We start from the raw sequence: 18,543 nt of genomic DNA on the forward strand, positions 1-18,543 counted from the left end.
TCAAATCCACAACCTTGGCATATCGGGATGACACTCCACAGAACTGAGCTGCTCGGCCAGAGCCTCCTGTGTCTATTTCATTGACCATCTCCTTCATGCATTTTATTTCCTGTCTTTGATGCCTCCCCCCCAAAAATCATGTATTCGTGCAACAAACATGTACTAATTAACTGTATAATTATTGCATTTGTATCTCTACCATAGCCCTATGAAGAAATACACTCAGATTAACTCACTCGTGTAAGATCACAGCACTCAAAAGTGGCTACATAGGGACTGGAACCTCTATTTTCTCCTTCCAAGTTCATAGGTCTTTCTACTACATCATTACTATGAATCAATAAAAATACATTGGAAATACACAGAACATACTTAGGACATCATGAACCTCCTTTGATTTGCGGTTTGGGGCCCAGCTGATAAAGAGTCTTATCTACTACCGGTTGGAGGACCCCTCGTTGAGTCCATATCACTTGAGTCCTATAAATCAGTGCTGAATGGGCAGAAACCTCCCTTCCCTTCCTCTGCTCAACTTTCTCTTATTTCACAAAAAAATTGACCTAACTCAGTTATACTAACATGTAATATGAGAAAATGCCAACAGTTAATTAGGAATAAGCCTGTGAAAACTTGGGGGAAGCTACATGTTTCAATTATATTAATGAACACGCAAATGCAATCAAATCGAATGGATAAGCATTGTGTCAAGTTTTTAGAAGAGAATTGCATTTCACATGCATGAAAGCAACTCTCTTGTAACTTAGAGAATAAGAGACTAAAAATAAGCACACAAGAGAACCATTAAAATACTTATTATTTGAGTTAAATTAGAATTCTATGAGGATGGTTTCATCAAATGATTTGTGTTATTTTAATTTCTTCTCATAATCAACCAGATTCAAATTACTCTATCTGCAGGTTACATGGTTAAGCAGATACTCCCCAAATATCAAATTCTATTTTTTATAACATTTATCATTGATTTTTAAAAGGTTTAATATCAACTTGAAGCTAGTCACTAAATATCCTCTGCTTTTTAAAATTGTCAGCTCCTTCAAATAGTATTTCATAGTGTTGATTTTAAAGAAAAAAGATCTCTCAGAGATAAGAGCTTCATATCTCAAAGTATTTTATGATTTAACAAGCTGTCCCTGGAATTGAAAAAGATGATGCTCGACTCAACTAAAATTCAATACCTGTTCTTTAAAGTGTGTTAACTGCCGTGTGGAGTTCTGACACTCATAGTCTGCATGCAATTCCAGTTCTTCAGCACCAAGAAATTGCCCATGGAGAAGGAACTGCTTCATGAATTCAACTTTATTGCCCATTTATAAGTAGCTGTATTTCTTCAAGTAGCTTTGATACTTATGAGCATTAACAGTGACTGATTGCACCCCGATCAGGATTTCCTGGTGCATTTCCTCCAGCACATCCATCTGAGCCGTGCTCTTACCTAATGGGCAAATAAAATTGAAAAGAGTAAGTGAGGCCAGTGATTTTATTTAAAAGCAGGAAGAATTAGAGAGGAACTAGAAGTCAGACTTGCTACCTTCCAAAGCCCAACGGGTACCTACCCCAAGTAAGTGCAAGGGTTGATGTGATACAAGAGTTCTCAAAATGCTGTATTTTGAACTGAATATTTGTAAAGAGAATCACAGTCTGAGTACAAAAAAATGATCTTGTTATTTAAAAAAACTGTATTGTAAATTATTTAGTAAAGTAATTTTTTGAAAGTGAATGTTTTTTCACTTAATTTATCCTTTACATGGAATTAGAATAATTGGGGTACACCAGAATCTATGTTGGATTTCTTAAGACCAGAAAATACATTTAATGCTGTATAGTGGGAGGTGAGTTATTTTTCACCGTGAACATTCAAAAACCACCCTAACTGACCCCAAAGGAGTGGTAAGTAGAGAAGCAAAGGCCTCCTTCTGGCAGCATCATCTCCTTGCCACCTCAGGAGCTCCATCAAGGCAGTCAAGAGAACCCCAGTTACCACTATTTCCAAAGCCCCTTATGATGTCTTTACTATAAGCAACCTAGACTCTCCTTCTCAGTCCCTCAAGGAGCCAAGAGACTGGTAGTAAGAGAAAGACAAAGCCAGTGAGAGATGCTGTGCAGTTTACTATGGGTATCATTACCTACAGTCCCTATTTTGTCTCTTGGCTAGATACCTAATAAACCAACCAATGTTTATGATCAATTTGTATAATTTTGATATTCATTTTCATGCTTGGTTCAACATTATGACATTTTTATAAAGCATGTTGGGAGAAAAATAACGAGAGACTTAAGCATGTTGGTGGGGGGCCAGGAGGGGAATATGCCAGTTACCCTAGAGGTTGAATTTTTTCATTGCTCTTTTAATTCTAATATATCAACAATTTATCTAATATATTTATCTAACATATCAATCAAAACTTGCACATTATACAGATTGGAGCAAAAGTAGGTTTACAGTTGTTCATATGGAAAATAATACAATGATTAATAGACAATAACACAAGTATAAACTGTTCTGCATACTCACAACTATAAACCTACTTTTGCCTCACCCTGTGTATGCAAGAAACTGTGCCAGACTCCTTAAGAGATAAAAGATGTATACAGCAAATTAAAAAACTCAAATAGTGCAATGAAGTGTTAGAAGACAGAGATAATCAGCTAGTGTTGTGTGAGAAGAGAGGTGGGTAAATTGCAAAATGTCTTCACGGAGAAAGTGACATTTGAAAATAAGTAAGATTTGGATATGTGAATATGAAGGAATATAAACCAGATGTAAAGTATAAACCAAGAATTTTATAGAGTGATTTTATACATATTATTTCATAAACACCTATCTCACCTCCATGAAGAAGTTCAACCAGTGTGACTGAGACTGGCTGGAGGTTCCTACTCCTATTTTTTATTTCTATACAGTTGAGTTGGGACCATGTTACTCAGCCTTGTCTATGGGATGTGGACAAAGGTGACAGATACCACTTTTCAGGATGAGTCATGAAGCACCACATAGTCCTCCACACTTTCTCATCGCTTGGCAGCCAGGTGAATGCAAAGAAGCTAACAAGAACTCCAAGGAGGCCTTGGATTATTGTGGTGCCATAAATGAAATGTAGCCGAAGTAAACTGAGTCACTGCTTATACTAGAATCCTCCTCCCCTCTGTGACACACACACATACCCCCTTGTTGCTCTGATGACTGTTTCAGGCTTTGCAAGAGCAGGAAACCAACCTTCACTGTGTTAAGCAATCTAGATTTGGAGAGTATTGTGACAGCAGCTAGCTCCAAGTTCCTGGTTGATACCAAGAGTACTACAATCGTCATCGTATATGGGAGAAAAAATATCAAAGCATGCACAAGAAGAGAAAGTCGAACAGCATGATACAAAAGCTGAGAAAGCTCAAGTTCAAAGTACTTCATCATCAGATCCCACCCAGTTTTCTAGCTGTCCCATAGGATTTGCCATGTCCCCAAAATGTCATGCCTGTGCTGTAACCCTTTTGCTTATTCTGTCCTTCCTTTATGGAAGTCCCTTCTCTTTGGTGTTTTTCATATATCTACTCATTTTTCAAAGTGCAATGTACAGTCACCTCACTGACTGAACCTCAGTAACAGCCTCCTTATTGCAATGTGATGTGGCAGAAATGGTGAAGTGTGCTGGGGGTTCACCTCTTACTAGCATGATCCCAAATGAGAGACTTAAACTTTCTGAGTCTTCCTCCTCTTTAAAATGCATCATCATTTATTGTTTTTACAGGACCATGTGAAAACAAGGTGAGATGATGAATGAAATGTGTCCCAGGTACACAGAAATTGTGAAATAAATATTTGTCCTATCTACTCTATAGCCCTTTATTATTCTATTCATTCACATCTTCCCTAAAGACTGAACCCCACAAGAGCAGAAGCCTCATTCGAGTCATCTTATAGTATGCATCTAATATGTAGTAGGCTTTTTAGTCAAACTTAGGTAGAGTTACATTCGCCAAAAATTTTTAAAGATGAAATTACATCTACAAGGTTTTTTTCTTTCATGTAAAGATCTAGACATAAGAATCCAGGCTGCTGAGGAAGGTCCACAGTTGAGTCAGGATCCCACACTCCTAGGTTTATTCCTGACACACCAAGGATGTGACCCTTGCTGGCTTTGTCAAGAGGCTGAATGGGCTCCAGGCACCATATTTATACTCCAGGCAGCACAAAGAATAAGGGCATGGCTTTCTCTTGGTGGATACCTCCTGGAAGGAGCACAGCCACTTCTGCTTACCTACCATTGGCCAAAGCCTAGTTGTGTGGCCCCACTCACATGCATGGCTGGCTGGGAAATGTAGTTCATGCTTCCATATACCCAAATAATATTCAAAGGTCCTATTACTGAGGAAGGAGAGGATTTGTTATTGAAGAGACCACTAGCAGAATCTGCCATGTTAAACATATGACTGTGCTTTGGGAAGTTGATTCTGGCAGTGATGTTGACCATGGAACCAAGGGGAAACACAAAGAACAAGAAGAATAGTTGGAATAACACAGTAATACTTACTAAAGCTCCCTCTTGCTGAGTGTTTTCTAGGTGCCAGCTCTTTACCCATATTAGCTTATTTGTCACTTCAATTTTTCAAAGCAGTGTTAGAGTTCAAATTTTAGCAAAACATTTATTCTGACATCAGTTTGTTGGGTGGCTTAATATAGCAATCATTATATCTTATTATTTGGTGGATTGGGAATTTGGGCTGGGCTCAGGAAGGTGAGCTTTCTCTCCACATAGTGATGTATTCAGCTGTCAGGTGGGCTTGTCTGAAATGTTCAAAACAGCTGTACTCACGTCTGGAACGTGGGCTTAGCTGAGACTGTGGCTAGAGTGCCTACTTGTGGTCTCTCCACAACGGCAACCTCAGAGCAGTAGGACTTCCTGCACAGCAGCTCAGCTCTGAGAAAGAGAGAGAGAAAGAGAGAGAGCTCCAAGACACAGAAAGTGAAAGTTGCCACTTTCTTGAGGGCTGGGCTCTGAAACAGGCACAGCAGCACTTCTGCCATATTCTGTTGGTCAATCAGTCCCAAAGCCTGCCCAGATTCAAGGGGAGGGGGCAAAGATCCCGCTTCACAATGGGAGGCATGTAGAAGTTTTTGCCAGCCATCTTTGACCCTCCATAGTGGGTTGCACCTAATCGGTATCCAATAAATGTTTATCGAATGGTTCACAGATTTGGTTCAGGTTAGACCCAGAAAAATAACATAAGAATAAGAGATACTGAGTGTATGATAAATTAAAAAATGAAAACTTGGGCCCTGGCCAGGTATTCAGTTGGGTGGAGCGTCGTCGTGATTCACCAAGGTTGCGGGATCATTCCCTGATCGCACCACATACAAGAATCAAACAATGAGTGCATAAATAAGTAGAACAGCAAATTGATGTTTCTCTCTCTCTAAGACCAATACATTAAAAAAATTTTTAACAAATGCATAAATTTGGGGCATGGGATCTCATTTTACATTTGGCAAATAAAAGTGGAGTTTAATCCAAAGCATGAGGTAAGAAAGCTAACCATCATTCTCCCTCATGTCCTATACTTTACCAACAGTTTGAATTGGTTGCTTGCTTTTTGGCATTAACTGGGAATTCCTCCAAGATTCAAGGTGATTACTCTCTTCAGTCCCAGAGACAAGAAAACACAGCCATACAAGAGTGAGTCATTGGCCAAATACAAGCTTCTTTGGCAAGTCTTAGGTGAAGGAGGTAAAAGGCAGCTAGTCGACAATGCCCCAGGAAGAGCTCTCATTTGTTGTAAGAGAACCACTACCTGACAGGTATTTTTTCCAAGGTGTTTAGCAACTTTCTTTACAAGTGAGACAACACTGAGGTCTTCATGAGATATTCTTTCCTACTAGTAACATTTTTATTGACAGCATAGTCCCAACAAGTTTGGAAAGTCATCTCATTATTATTCAGGACAAGAGGAGCCCCAAATAAAGGAATGGATTTAGAGCTGGTCTTGATGCTGTCAGATGCTGGTTCTAACTGATACTGATACAAACCCTCAGGTGTCCTGGACAACCCACATAAAACCAAGTAATTACAATGACAACTCTCATTCATAAAAAATCAGACTGGAGTAAGTTCTGCTTGTCCTGATAATGACGTGAAAATGGTGAGTTAGTGAAATAAGCACTTAGACTTTTCCTTTTCACCCCAGCTAATTGGCCATTTCATTTGTAAGGGAGCTTCAGCTCTCTTTTTAGCTAGTTTTCCACTTCGGCTGTTACAAGACCGCCTAGACCCTAAATCTCTCAGGTCACGGCTAGAACACACCAGCGTTAAGTTCCTTAGAAATGAGTTTCACACCCATTCCTGCCATACCATGCAAGGCACTGGTTGTTAAAAGTTGTGAAAGTAAACACTTGGCAGATCCAATCCTGTAAGAATAATAAAAACAGGCTTAGAGGAATTCAACTTATGTATCTAATAAAAATATGTAGTAATCCTTCCAGAAATATGATATGTTGAATAATATCTGTTTCTACTTGAAGCCTTAAGGAAAATCTCTGTGATACATCATCCAACTGAAAGAAAGTCAGTACTTAATGGTTTTTGCTCATTGAGTATGAAAAGTCTCTGTATATGTTTACAGGGAAGATGAGGTGTTACAGGCATATGTGGGAAGAACTGATGCAAATTTAGCAAGTCAGCTAATAACTGGGCAAATCTGACTTTCACCATAATGGTGGTGTTGTTTAAGTATGTGGTGGGCTTTGATTGGCTGACCTGGGAATAACCTTCTTTCACTGTGTAAACAGGATCAAACCAGTGACTTCACTGACCCCAAATAAGTGATTAGAAGTAGTTATCTAGCCTACATTTATATTTAATCGACTCCTTTGGAAAGATTTTCAACTTTGTCTTTTTTGTTCATAGAGAATTTCCTTGATCTAAGTTCTGTCATATGGTACATGCAAAACGTAGGGGACTGTCACCTTAACCAGCTATGAGCTGCTACATTCTTAGAGGTTGGAGACTTTAGACCATGTATTCACTACAAAGGCAAGCAGACCACCTAATACATCCACCTAAGAAAAACAGGGCATTGCGTAATCAACATCGCTCACACAGAACCAGCTTCCACTGCCCATGGATTTCTGGGCCTGGGTACTCCCAACTATATTCAAGTTTACAAGAGATTTTTCTATAGTACATCAAAACCTGCCAAACCAAACCATGTTGCATAGAATAGCATGACAGTCGAGTGCGTGAGTTTGTCTTTAAATTGCATGGAATGGAGCCCACTTCTACTACTTTCTCTAGCTACTGTGACTTGGAAAGTTTCTATCCTTTATGACTTACTTCTATACCAATAAAATGAGGAGTATAATTGTTGTGAGGATTATGAGAACCCATGGTATCTGTACATGAAAGTAAGGGCTCAAGAAATAATAGCTATTATTATTATCATCAATGATTTTCATGTTCATTGCCAAAAGGGCTGGGACAGGAAGGTCCAGACTGCAAGATGCTTTTCCAAAGCCTAGTTCTACTCAATGACTATCAGGCCCTGACTTAAAAAAAAAAAAAAAAAAAAACAAAAAAAAACAGAAATGTTGTTTTTTGCCATAAACATGAAATATTCTTTCTCCAATCACATTTTTTACCCATTGAGGTAAAAAAAGAATTCCTTTCAAAAAAGAACTTATTATTTCTTAAAAAGTGAATTAAAATCTGGTGGTAGTAATGCCTGCTGGGCATCCATGTGCTTGCTCCACACTTGGTAAAGGAAAGGACCAACCCAAGGCAGAAAGGAGGGTGGCCTCTTGTGAGGTCACATGCATTACAAACCATGCTTGACAAACATGTTCGACTGAATTGGTGTCAATGACAGGTGATGAGGAAGTTTAACATGCTGCTGACACAGAGGCTAAACAGGTCTTCATTCACCAACACTCTTTGATTGGAGCTGGAATCGCATATCGAGTCAAGCTGATTACTTGGGCTGGTTTGACTCTCCTACAGCTTTTTGTTCTCACCTCCACCCATCAGGGAAGATGATTCTCCACCATATTTACCTGGTGGAGAATTTCCCTTTTAGGACCCACGGGTATGTCAGGAGCTTTCAAATTCTCCAGGTATCACGCTTCCTGGGGAATAGCTGAAAGCTACAAACATTCACAGCCTGACTGGTTTTAACCCTTCACACCGAGAAGGTGATGTTTCATTATAAATTGGGAGAGATTTCCACCCCCTGCCTCACACTCTACCAGAAACATTTACCATCCCCACCAGCTGCTCCCAGCCTTGGAGCTGCTCGGTGAAAAGTGTGAAGATTAGAGGCAAGAAGGACCAAAATTCAGCTGCCAACCTCTGTAGCAGAAAAGATTTATCCCTTGGAAAATGTAGGCTATCACTGGAGAGATCCACCCCTTAATGGCTTTCAACTCTGCAGAAATTGTTGTCAGGGAGACTGGAGCGGGTGCTTGTCATGCAGAGACCATCCTGGTGGCATGCTCGCCAGGATGGGCGGACTCACTCTAAGTTATTGGTTTCTACCTCCCATTTGTCCAGGCTCCACCATAACCAACAGGCAATCGAACATACAAAAGACCTGATCTTGGCCATTAATGATAGATTCACAAAGTGGGCCCTATGAGCGTCACAATCAACTCTCAAAGAAAAGGCAGACATCTCTCCCTGGCAGTGGGATTGTCTGTCAGCACAAAACGCTGTGAATTGTTCTATAGTCTTAGGCTCCCTTTCTCTGAATCCCTATAGCACTCATTATCGTACCGCACAATTTAGCACTTGATTATATACTGTCTTGTATTGTTCTCTAATTGTTTCTCCACCCAGATAAGAGGTGGAGTTTCTTGAAGACGTAATTTTTTTTCCTAACATGATTTCTATAATTGTCTGTAGCTGCTTCCCCTCAACCTCTGTCTGGTAATTTTTCTTCCATCATGGTATGTGCTTCAAATCTACCTAGATGAAGAGAAATAAAAACAACATCCCCCCCCCCAAGAAAACAACTGGTGGAAAAATAAGAAGTACCTGCACACCTAGTGCACATAAAACAACGTGGAAGAAAATATTTCTAAAGGTAAGAATGTCAGGAAACACTTGTTTCATTGGCCAACAAAACACCTAACCGAGTACGAGCATGCACTTACAAAAAGTCTCTTTGCTCTTCTGCATCCCCCCCAACCCTTCTCAACAGGGAGAGGGAAGTTTCTAAAATGGTAAGAGCATCGTACTGTAACACTGATCTGACCTACCTCAGATTCAAGTTAATATTTAATAACCCACACCCATTACTCCTGGAATTGCTTACTTGAAATGCAATCTGCAAAAGCAACTAGAACTTCTGTTTCCAGAAGGAATATATTATATCCCTCATCATGGCAAACAAACAACCATTTCAAACCAGATGGTTTCCTTTTACCCAGACACTTCTTGAAGGACAGAATCGACTCCATGATGAATTTATTTTTCAATATGGGCCTGTCTTCAGAAACTTTCCTCCTTTCCTGGTCCGCAGCTTGTGGCAGCCCTGGCGGGTGTGTGCGCCCTAAAGAACCAGACAAAGTGCACGGGGGCGGGGAGACTTCCTCGCAGCTCTTGAGATCATTTTAGCCTCTCGCTGACAAGTTTTTGTGAAGTTCAGTGCATGCTATTGAAAGGGTGAAAAATGATTTCTTCATAAAACTTTTATGTAATAACTAGAAAAAAAACCCAATGTCACATGGATTCCCTGATCCTCCTTGAAGTTCTCCATACTTAGAAAGGATCTGTAGACAGGTCCCTCAAGAACAACGCCCGTGTTCTTGCTATTAAGCAAAACAACACAGCTACACATTGCAGAAGAGCAAGGCTTATGCCATTTTTACAACTCCTCAAAGAAAGAAATTCCACAACCCCCTCTGTTTCATCATTTATCAACCTCTGCATTAAAAAACAATTGCATGTACAGAGTGACTCACTCACACCTCAGAGTACCCTGGTTGTTCTGCCCCATTGCCCCTGCCCCCTTAGGCAGGAACAGGCCCGACACAAAATGAAAATGCAAGGCCCCTTGTTAAAAACATTACTAAGAATTTTGAGATGGTGACAGCAAAGCATTAAACCAAGAGCAGGTTCCTGTTTGACTGACCTCAGGGAAGACTACGGGTAGATGTGCACTTGCAAGCCCATTTCAGTCTGTCTCTGTAATGTCCTCTGTTTTCATTTTTCATGTTTATTCCTCCGTTTACTGGTTTACCATCTGTCTTTCCCATTAGAATGTGAGGCTTTGTGAGGATCTATTCTATCTAGAATAGATCTTGTCTATCTTACTCAGCACTCTGTCTCCAGCATCTGTGCTGGGCACATAGTAGGCATTCAATTTGCAGGAAGATGGGGACAAAGGGAAGAAGGGAAGGAGAATGAGGGGGAGGGAAAAGGGAGGCCACCCACTGTAGTTCATCCTCAACCCTCTCCCAGCAGCTCATCTATTTTTAGTTGCCTTATTTCCCCTTGTACTTCTGTGGCCCCTGGCCCTGTCCTGACAAGTAGGGATCAAAGAAAAACCTGGAATGAGATAAGAGAATATAACTAACATTCCTGAGCACTTGCTACCAGCCCCTCATCTGTGTCTGCCCTTTAATACAAAGTCTCTCCTTTCTTTCAGCTACAATCTTCTGATGAGAGACACGGACACCCAGTACATCTGCTGTGGGACCGGGCTGGACCAGAACAGCACTTGAAGCAACATCTCCCTCTCTCTCTCTCTGTCTCTGTCTCTCTCTCTCTCTCTGCCTGCTTTGGCAGAAGCCCTGCTGTTAACACCCAGCTTCTCAGATTACCCACCATTGCTTTCACCTCACAGCGCTAGTTTTCACATGGCCTCCTGGGTCCTGACTCAACCTCGGGAATTTTCAGCTGAAAAATCTCACCTTCAGCTACCCCTCTCAGTACCACCTACCCTGCTCCACAGGATAAGAAGGCTTAAAGTTAAACACCATTTGGAACAGCCACCCACAGGTATGAATTGGGGATGTACAACAATGAGGTTAAAACATATGAGTCAGGACATCACCCCCCAAATCAATGGTGCACAGCACAGGGATCTGAAAGTGGGAAAGAGGCTTTAGGACTTTAACACAGATCGGCTAACACCACCCTAAATTGTTGACATGGGGTCTTAGACCCAAGGCTTTGTTCAAATTCCAGCTCTGCCACTGATTTTATGGTTGACTAATATTGCATTATATGTATGTACTACTCGTTCTTTATCCTCTCCTGCACTGATGGACATTTAGGTTGTTCGTACAAACACTTCTTAGTATACCTCATGCTTTCATATACATTACCACATTTGGTCCTCACTAAGGCTGCCATTGTCTCCGTTTCCATTTTACAAACGAGACTGTACAGTCAGCAAGGTTAAGTGTCTTGCCTACAACGGGCAGTACACCTTCCCTTCCAGGAGGAATGAGGAAAATGCAATAGTCTTGAGAAGACTGCAGGGTGAGAGCCACTTGAAACGCGGCAAGGGAAACTAAAGCTGCGTGAGAAACACACAGGAGTATCAGGAAGAAAAGAAAGAAGAGAGTGCTCAGCTGAGCGAGGAGATAAAACATTCTTTAGAAATGGGAATCACTGGAATTAACATTTTAAGAGATTTTTGCATTCATTTGATGTAAACCTTAAAGTCCTTCAACCCTTAGCAATGCCTGCTATATACCAAAAAATCACTGTGACAGTGAGTTTTAGTGGGGATGTAAGTATAGGGGAGATGTGGAAACTGAAGGAAAAGGTGCATTAGATAGGGGGCGACTCAGACACCGCAGGTGTGGGAGCTCAGGCCAGAGCCACCAGGAAAACAAACCTGGCCCCAGGACACCCCGGGGGGCCTCCGGGGGGCAGAGGGGACTCCAGCACGTGAGGTGGCATTGGCATCCAATCCCGTTTCATTTGAATTTCCGGGGACAAGGAGTGTCCACTGTTATCTAGGTGACAAAGTACTTTGGTATTTTGAAGAAAGGCAGGGTCTAAAACACCTTTTGATTGTTATTTGAGGAAAATTTTTCAGCTTAGAGTTTTATTGGCTGGAGATGGAGATAAGAAAATAGTTGACTGCCTCCTGGCTACGCTTCCAAAGACCCTTCGAAGCCCTGGGACTTCTTTGCAAGGGAAAGATTGGGCAGACGGCTCCCATGAGCAGGCTAATTCTAGGCCTTGCTAAAGTGCACAGCTCCTCAGGAAACGCTGACCAAATGTGTTTGCAAATACCCATAAACTTGGAGATGGGAGGACCAGAGCAGTGGTTCCAAAACTTCCTTTAACAATAGATCCTTTTGCTCAAACAAAATCTTACAAAGACCACTTAGGAGAATGAGCCTGGAAACCAGAAGCCCCCTTTCCAGACCTGTGAAGCACTCTAATACCCAAGACATTTGGAGGAAAAAACAAATCAATCTTTCTTAGGAAAGTAAATATTATGTTAATTTTCTGTTACAACAGACAAGATAAATCCTAAAAAATACTGTTTTGACTAATCTATGGTGGAAAAACGTGAGAATGGGATGGAGGAGGGTTGGTGGGGATTTTGCACATCTATATCTGTAGTCTTCATAGTTATTTTCCATCAAGGATTGTTATATAGTAATTTTCTATATCTTGATGGGGCGTTGGATTACATTTGTCAAATGCCACAAATGTACACTTCAGTTTTGTATATTTCACTGATGTGATGTTATATCCAATGGGTTAAAAACTATAAACGGATATTAAATTCTAGCTAATGACATGCCTGTTTAAGCGTGTAAAGGGAAGAGTATAGGTGTCTACAAGTTACCTTGAGATGCATCAACAATAGAACAAATGGCTTGATGGAGAGATAGATGGACAGATATGTGACAAAGCAAGGGTAGCAACACATTAACAGTGGAATCTAGGCGGCTGAGTACGCAGGTTTTGACTTTGCTATATACTTACAAAACAATACATTTTACTTCTTATGCACACTATGGTGATGGGCCCCCTCCTAAAAGATCAGATTGTGCTCTCCCAACAAATTCGTTTGACTCAAGTTGTATTGGAAATGGGGAAGGCCCTGTTCGCACTCTGAAAGAATTTCTCCTAAAGCATTAGTAAGAATTCAAGGTATTAAATCGTACCTGACTCTGGTTCTTGACACAGGTGTCCCTGAAACAAGATGGTAAGGAGGCTGCTGCTGTGGGTGTGGGAGTGGGTGTGGTGCTGGCTGACGGGGTGCAGGCCCACACCCGCACCCACAGCCGGGAGTCGGGGCCCCGCCCACACCGGAACCCAGGGTTCTTGCCTCCAGACTCACTGCTCCTACTGGTTTCCACCTGCCTTTCTAGCAACATGAACTCTCCAACTGCCCACCCCAAAACTATAGTTCTGAAATTCATTAAAATGGAATTTCTCCGATACATTTTCTACACAATAAAGCTGGATTGAAAGAAATGCCCCCGCATTCTGACGTTCAGCCAAACCACCGGAAGCTGTACAACACGGCCAGAAACATGACAAGGCCGGCTAGGTTCCAAGGTCTTCTGTCCTTCCTGCTCGTCACAGAAAAGAGGAGATCCCTCTCCCCAACGCCCTCTTCTCAGCACTCTGTCCTCCAACTAGGACTTTCTTGTGGTCTTTCAAAACATTTCCTTATGAACCTGGATAAAACCTGAACAATCAGGGCTATGGAAAACTGGAACGTTGTTTCCTGGCCTCTCTGAAATCTAAAAATAAATGAGTGCCTGTGTGTTCTGTTTGAGTTTTGGACGAAAGCCCAAAATGACTGTCTTTTGCACCTGAACTGGTTTGCCCATACCTGTGCAAGGGAACTACCCTTCTCTTGGCTGAAATAATATCATTATTGTTCTATGTGTTTTAAGCATCTTGGTTTTATGGTAGAGCATCCCCTGAGGGCAAGAGATGGACCTGGATGATGGATCACAGAGAACAAAGGAAGTGTGCAGAGGGAGTGATCAGCCAGAAGGAACTGGATGGTCCAGTGGGTACTGCAAGACCAGTGGGCTTTGCCATTAGGGTGAGCTGGACACAGTCATCCCAAGGCCTGCTCAGCATGATGCTAAGGGGACATGCAAAAAACGCAGAAGGCCACGTGGGAGCTATCACAGGGGGCTAATATAGGTCAGACCTTGGGAGATAATGGCACACAGCATCAGCTGGTGCTGCATGGGGCTAAGAGAGAGGGCTCCGAGTCAGCCCTCCCTGAGTTTGGAACTCAGATCCTTCACTTCCCAGCTGGGTGACCTTGAGTCAGTAATCCGAATTCTGCAGGTCTCAGCTTCCCCACCTCTAAAATGGGGATAATCACAGTCAATATTAATCGAGCACCTTCCACAAACCAGGTCCTATTCTGAGAACTTGATAATTAATCTTCTCAACAACCATATATGTTGATATGCTACTTTCCCCACATTAGGGAGCTAATTACATTTCTGAAAGTCCAATAGCTGCTAGGTGGCAGAGCCCGGCCACAAGCCAGGCAATCAGACTCCCAAGCCTACGCGTTCATTAATTAGGTTCCCTTCTGTCTGTTTTCAGTTCACTTGCAACAATGATTAGTCGTAAGCCCTTCAGGGCCTCTGAAAAATGTTATAAAGCAATAGCTGAAGGAGCAGGCCTCATTCACCTAAGATTTGGAAAAGCGTGAACAACTTGTCTGTGGCTTTGTTAGACACAAACCAAACTGAGAAGGGAGGAGAGGGCTGGGGCCCAGGAGAGGATGTCCTGAAGCCGATGACACAGGGACCACCAGGAGACTCCAATGAGGCTTCTGGATCCAGGAAAGCTGGCCTGAAGGTAGACAACAGGAAGAATCTCCCACGGGGAGCCCTGTTATCTCCAGGAAATGGGACTGGCAAGCCCAGAAGGGACACCAATTTAAAAGTAGCTAAATCTAAGAAGTTGGATTCAGCGCCCACCCTGGAGAAGACTGGATGGAACGATCAGCACTGGGAAACCCAGAGGATTATCTGTCACAGCGCTGCCCAGCGGAGGGTTTAGGAAGGGAGGGTTAAAATGCAACCGGGCCATTTGAGTCTCAGGGCAAAACTCAGAACAATGTCTAACCATTATTTATTGTGTCTGAGGTCCTTTCTGATTATATGTTAACTTGTGTCATCCTTCCAGAAAGACTAACAGTAAAAAGCCTTTAAAAATGAAAAACGTTGTACACATATGTTAGTGAGAACGTGGAAGCAGGGTTGACGGAAAAGCTGCAGCCTGCTCTGAAGACAGCTCCAGGAGAGGGAGAATTTGGAAACGAGAGACAAGTGGGCCAAATCCCAAGGGCTTATGGGTTTTTGTGGGGCTGCAGAGATGGATGCAAGGTAGCTGGAAGGAGGGCTTGTGTTCTTGGCTCATTAACCCCTCAGTGACTTTGCAAAGGCCTGGGAGGGTTTGCGGACAGAGCTTAGCACCAGAAAGGACACAGGAACAGAGTGCTACTGGCTGACCACAGCCCACAACGTCCAGGGAAGGGTCCAAATCCACCCTTTATTTCCTCCCCCAAGTCACCCTGGAGTCTACACACAGTCGACCCCAGAAAAGGCTTTACCCTTCCTCGTCTCTGAGGGGGACGTGAAGGACAAGGGAGGATTTCTGGATCTCTTCAAGACTAAGAAAAGATCAGAACTGGAGCCTGCTAAAAAGTAAGGGGACGGCCTGGGGGCCTGCGAGCTGACCCTGGGAAAGCTACGGAGGGGAGCTGACAGAGGCTGGGTCACCCCCACCACCCTCCAGGCGAGGCAAGGACCTCTGTCTCCTACACAGGAGCCCACAGCGACCAGTTCTTCTTGGGTGCCCAGTGAGCATGACTCAGCCAGCATCGACTCACCACCCTCTGATCCTCCATCGGGAGGGACACAGAGCCCAAGTCTTTGTGCAGACCCATTGGCCTCCTCCACGTGAACAGGGGTACCTGTTAGTTAAAGAAAAGGTGGAGAGAAAGGACATCTCCACTGAGGGTAGATGGAACAAACCGGTTCGAGACCTGGAGGTTAAGGTTAGAGACCCCACCTGCCATCTGTACTTGCAGCGGTAGAAGCAGGCCTAGGACAGTGCTGATCTTCAGGGCAGTGTAACAGGCCAATTTCTCTTTCCCAATGTCAATCACCTCTCACCGTGTCACTGCAGCACGGGTCATGAAAAGGCTCCGATCCCACCAGGTGTGGAGGATCCTAGCAGAGAGGAAGAGAGGAAGGAAGAGGAGGGGAGAGAAAAACCTGTCCTGCGGCATCTAAACAATACGTCACAGCCTCTTGTCTTCTGCTTATTTACCAAAGATCAAAAAACAACATTTTTACAAGAAATGACAGTTACACCAAAGTTATATTTTCCTATTTCTGAAATGAGGTGCAAAGAAAAGAACTAAATGAAATAAAACAAAATACGCTGTGTCGTGTTTAGCATCTAAAGTGATTGTTTCTGTGTAACAAACACCAGTCACTTAGAGATGACTTTAAGTGAACCCACACTTCCAAATGTTTAAGTGCAATAGGGAATCAACCTGTTTCCGTCTGTTAACCATGACTTGCTTGAGACCAATTTCCTGATTGAATATCGAAAGCATCTCAAGCACAGAGTTCCAGGAGAGCTGGATAAGGCTTCGCAGAACCAACCCAAGGCAGCTCTGTAAGATGGAGCATCAACACTGAGACTCAGAAATAGGAAACACAAAACAGCAAATCAACATCGGGTGGCAACTCCGGGCCAAGTGAAAAACATCCCCTGAACAGGGACTGTCTCTATTGGGGTAAAAGGAAAACGTTCAGTGCTCTGTCCAGAAAATTTCTGTAAGAGTCTGTATTAATAGTGTGGATCAAATAGGAAAAAACTTTTTACATGTTCTATAGGAAATAAATTTTGAGATTAACAATATTTCTCCCCTGAGCCACACACAAAGCTTACCCTGACTCAGGGGAGAAAGATATTGTTTTCTATATAACAGCATAAGATATTGGGCCAAGCTGAAAGCAAATTGGACTCTACTTTAACAAAAAGCAATGTAGTATGAAATTCAAGGATCTGGTCTTTTGGAGTCAGAGAACTAACTGCCTGTGGAGCCCAGTTCTCCATCCTGGACAGCAGACTTAGGCCTGCTGCTCTTTTCACCAGATTCCTCACCTATAACGGGATCTGCTGTATGGAATCACTGTGAGAAATGAGAGGTCTTGGAGCTAATGCTTAGAGATTCTCAGTGAGATACTCAGACTGAACACATGCATTTATCTCATTTCTTATCTGAAAGAAATGAAACAGATATAAAATTATGAGGACAAGGGGTACGAGTGAGGAGACAATACTAGACTAAAAATGTTAACTAACTTGAGGGACAGATAGAAAGTAGATGGAAGAAGGTAACTGATTCAACAGATTCCCTTCAGAGAGGGGTGATAACAAGAAGCATATTGAGCTGCTCCCACAGAACCTCAGGAAGACTTCAAGTTAAAGCCCCCAGGTTCTAGGATGTGTGGGTGGAGCATGAGGGGGAAACAGGGACTGAGAGGAGGGCAGAGGCAGAGTGGGTGGACCCCCGGATCCCCCCTGACCCCAAGCAGCAGCCAACGACCAGTTTCCCGTCTCCAGGGGCCATCTGATGCGGACACCCACCTGCAGTGTTGTGGATGAGACAAGACTAGTTCACACAGACCACCAAAGTCCTGTGGAGAAGGGATGGCATGGCCACTCTCTCAAGGGGAGAGCACCCCAACCCTTGCCTTGATAAGCTTTTACTGGGTTCAATTTGTACAGGATACAGGGTGTATATGTAAAGCTCATCAGTCATTGTCAGGCAGAAATGATTATTAAATGATAGATAATATTCAAAGAACTCTGAGGGCTTATTCTGAGTCACGGTCAGATAGTTCAAGGGCCATGAAACTTTGGGAAACAAACTCACTTCATGCTCGGACCTTTATCATTTCAATTGAGGGTATTAGCAAAGCAGGTTTCATAGGATTTCATGCATTCTTTCTTAGGCCTGACTGCCTCAGGAAACCCACCCTTTCCAGAACAGGGTTGCACCCACCTCCAGCATTATTTCAGGCTTAAATCATGCAGGGGGAGTAAAGCAGCCAAGAGATTAGGAGACTTCTTGCAGACAGAATGAGCACTCAGGCTATGTCAAAGCTGAGGTGTGAGGGTCCATCACCCCCTTTTTCTATAGCCCCCCAAACCTTAGAGAACTAAGGGCCCCTTCAAGACCATGCTTGTCTTAGGTCGTCCCTCCCTTAAGGAATCTTACACATCACTGGCTAACCAGTCATCTGCCTGGAGCCAAGCAGGGTGAGGTGAAAGGGTGGCAGAGGCGGTGCCCCTACAAGGAAGATAAGCTTTGTCTCCTTAGTGACTTATGGTCCCCAGGTCTTTTTACTCTGCCTTAGCCACAGGGGGTTACAGTTTCTGAAACCAGGCTGAGCGGTTCCCAACAGCCACCGAAGCTATATTTTCTGGAGCAGTTAAGACAGAGAGACCTGCAGGACAATGGGAGTAAATATAGGACCAAAAATGAGGATTCCGTGGAAGT

General features: G+C 42.9%; 1 long non-coding RNA gene across 1 annotated transcript; it reads right to left on the reverse strand.

The window, feature by feature from the left end:
* Positions 1–852: 852 nt before the first annotated feature.
* LOC119053651 (uncharacterized) lies at positions 853–17,553 on the reverse strand. The gene is made up of 4 exons (XR_005083340.2): positions 17,142–17,553; positions 16,035–16,195; positions 15,853–15,936; positions 853–1,453 (listed from the first exon to the last, which is right to left on the reverse strand). It is a non-coding gene; the product is annotated as an uncharacterized LOC119053651 (long non-coding RNA).
* Positions 17,554–18,543: the final 990 nt, after the last annotated feature.

This window comes from Artibeus jamaicensis, unplaced genomic scaffold, assembly GCF_021234435.1.
Source record: "Artibeus jamaicensis isolate MK-2021 breed Jamaican fruit bat unplaced genomic scaffold, CSHL_Jam_final contig_391, whole genome shotgun sequence".
NCBI lineage: Eukaryota > Metazoa > Chordata > Mammalia > Chiroptera > Phyllostomidae > Artibeus > Artibeus jamaicensis.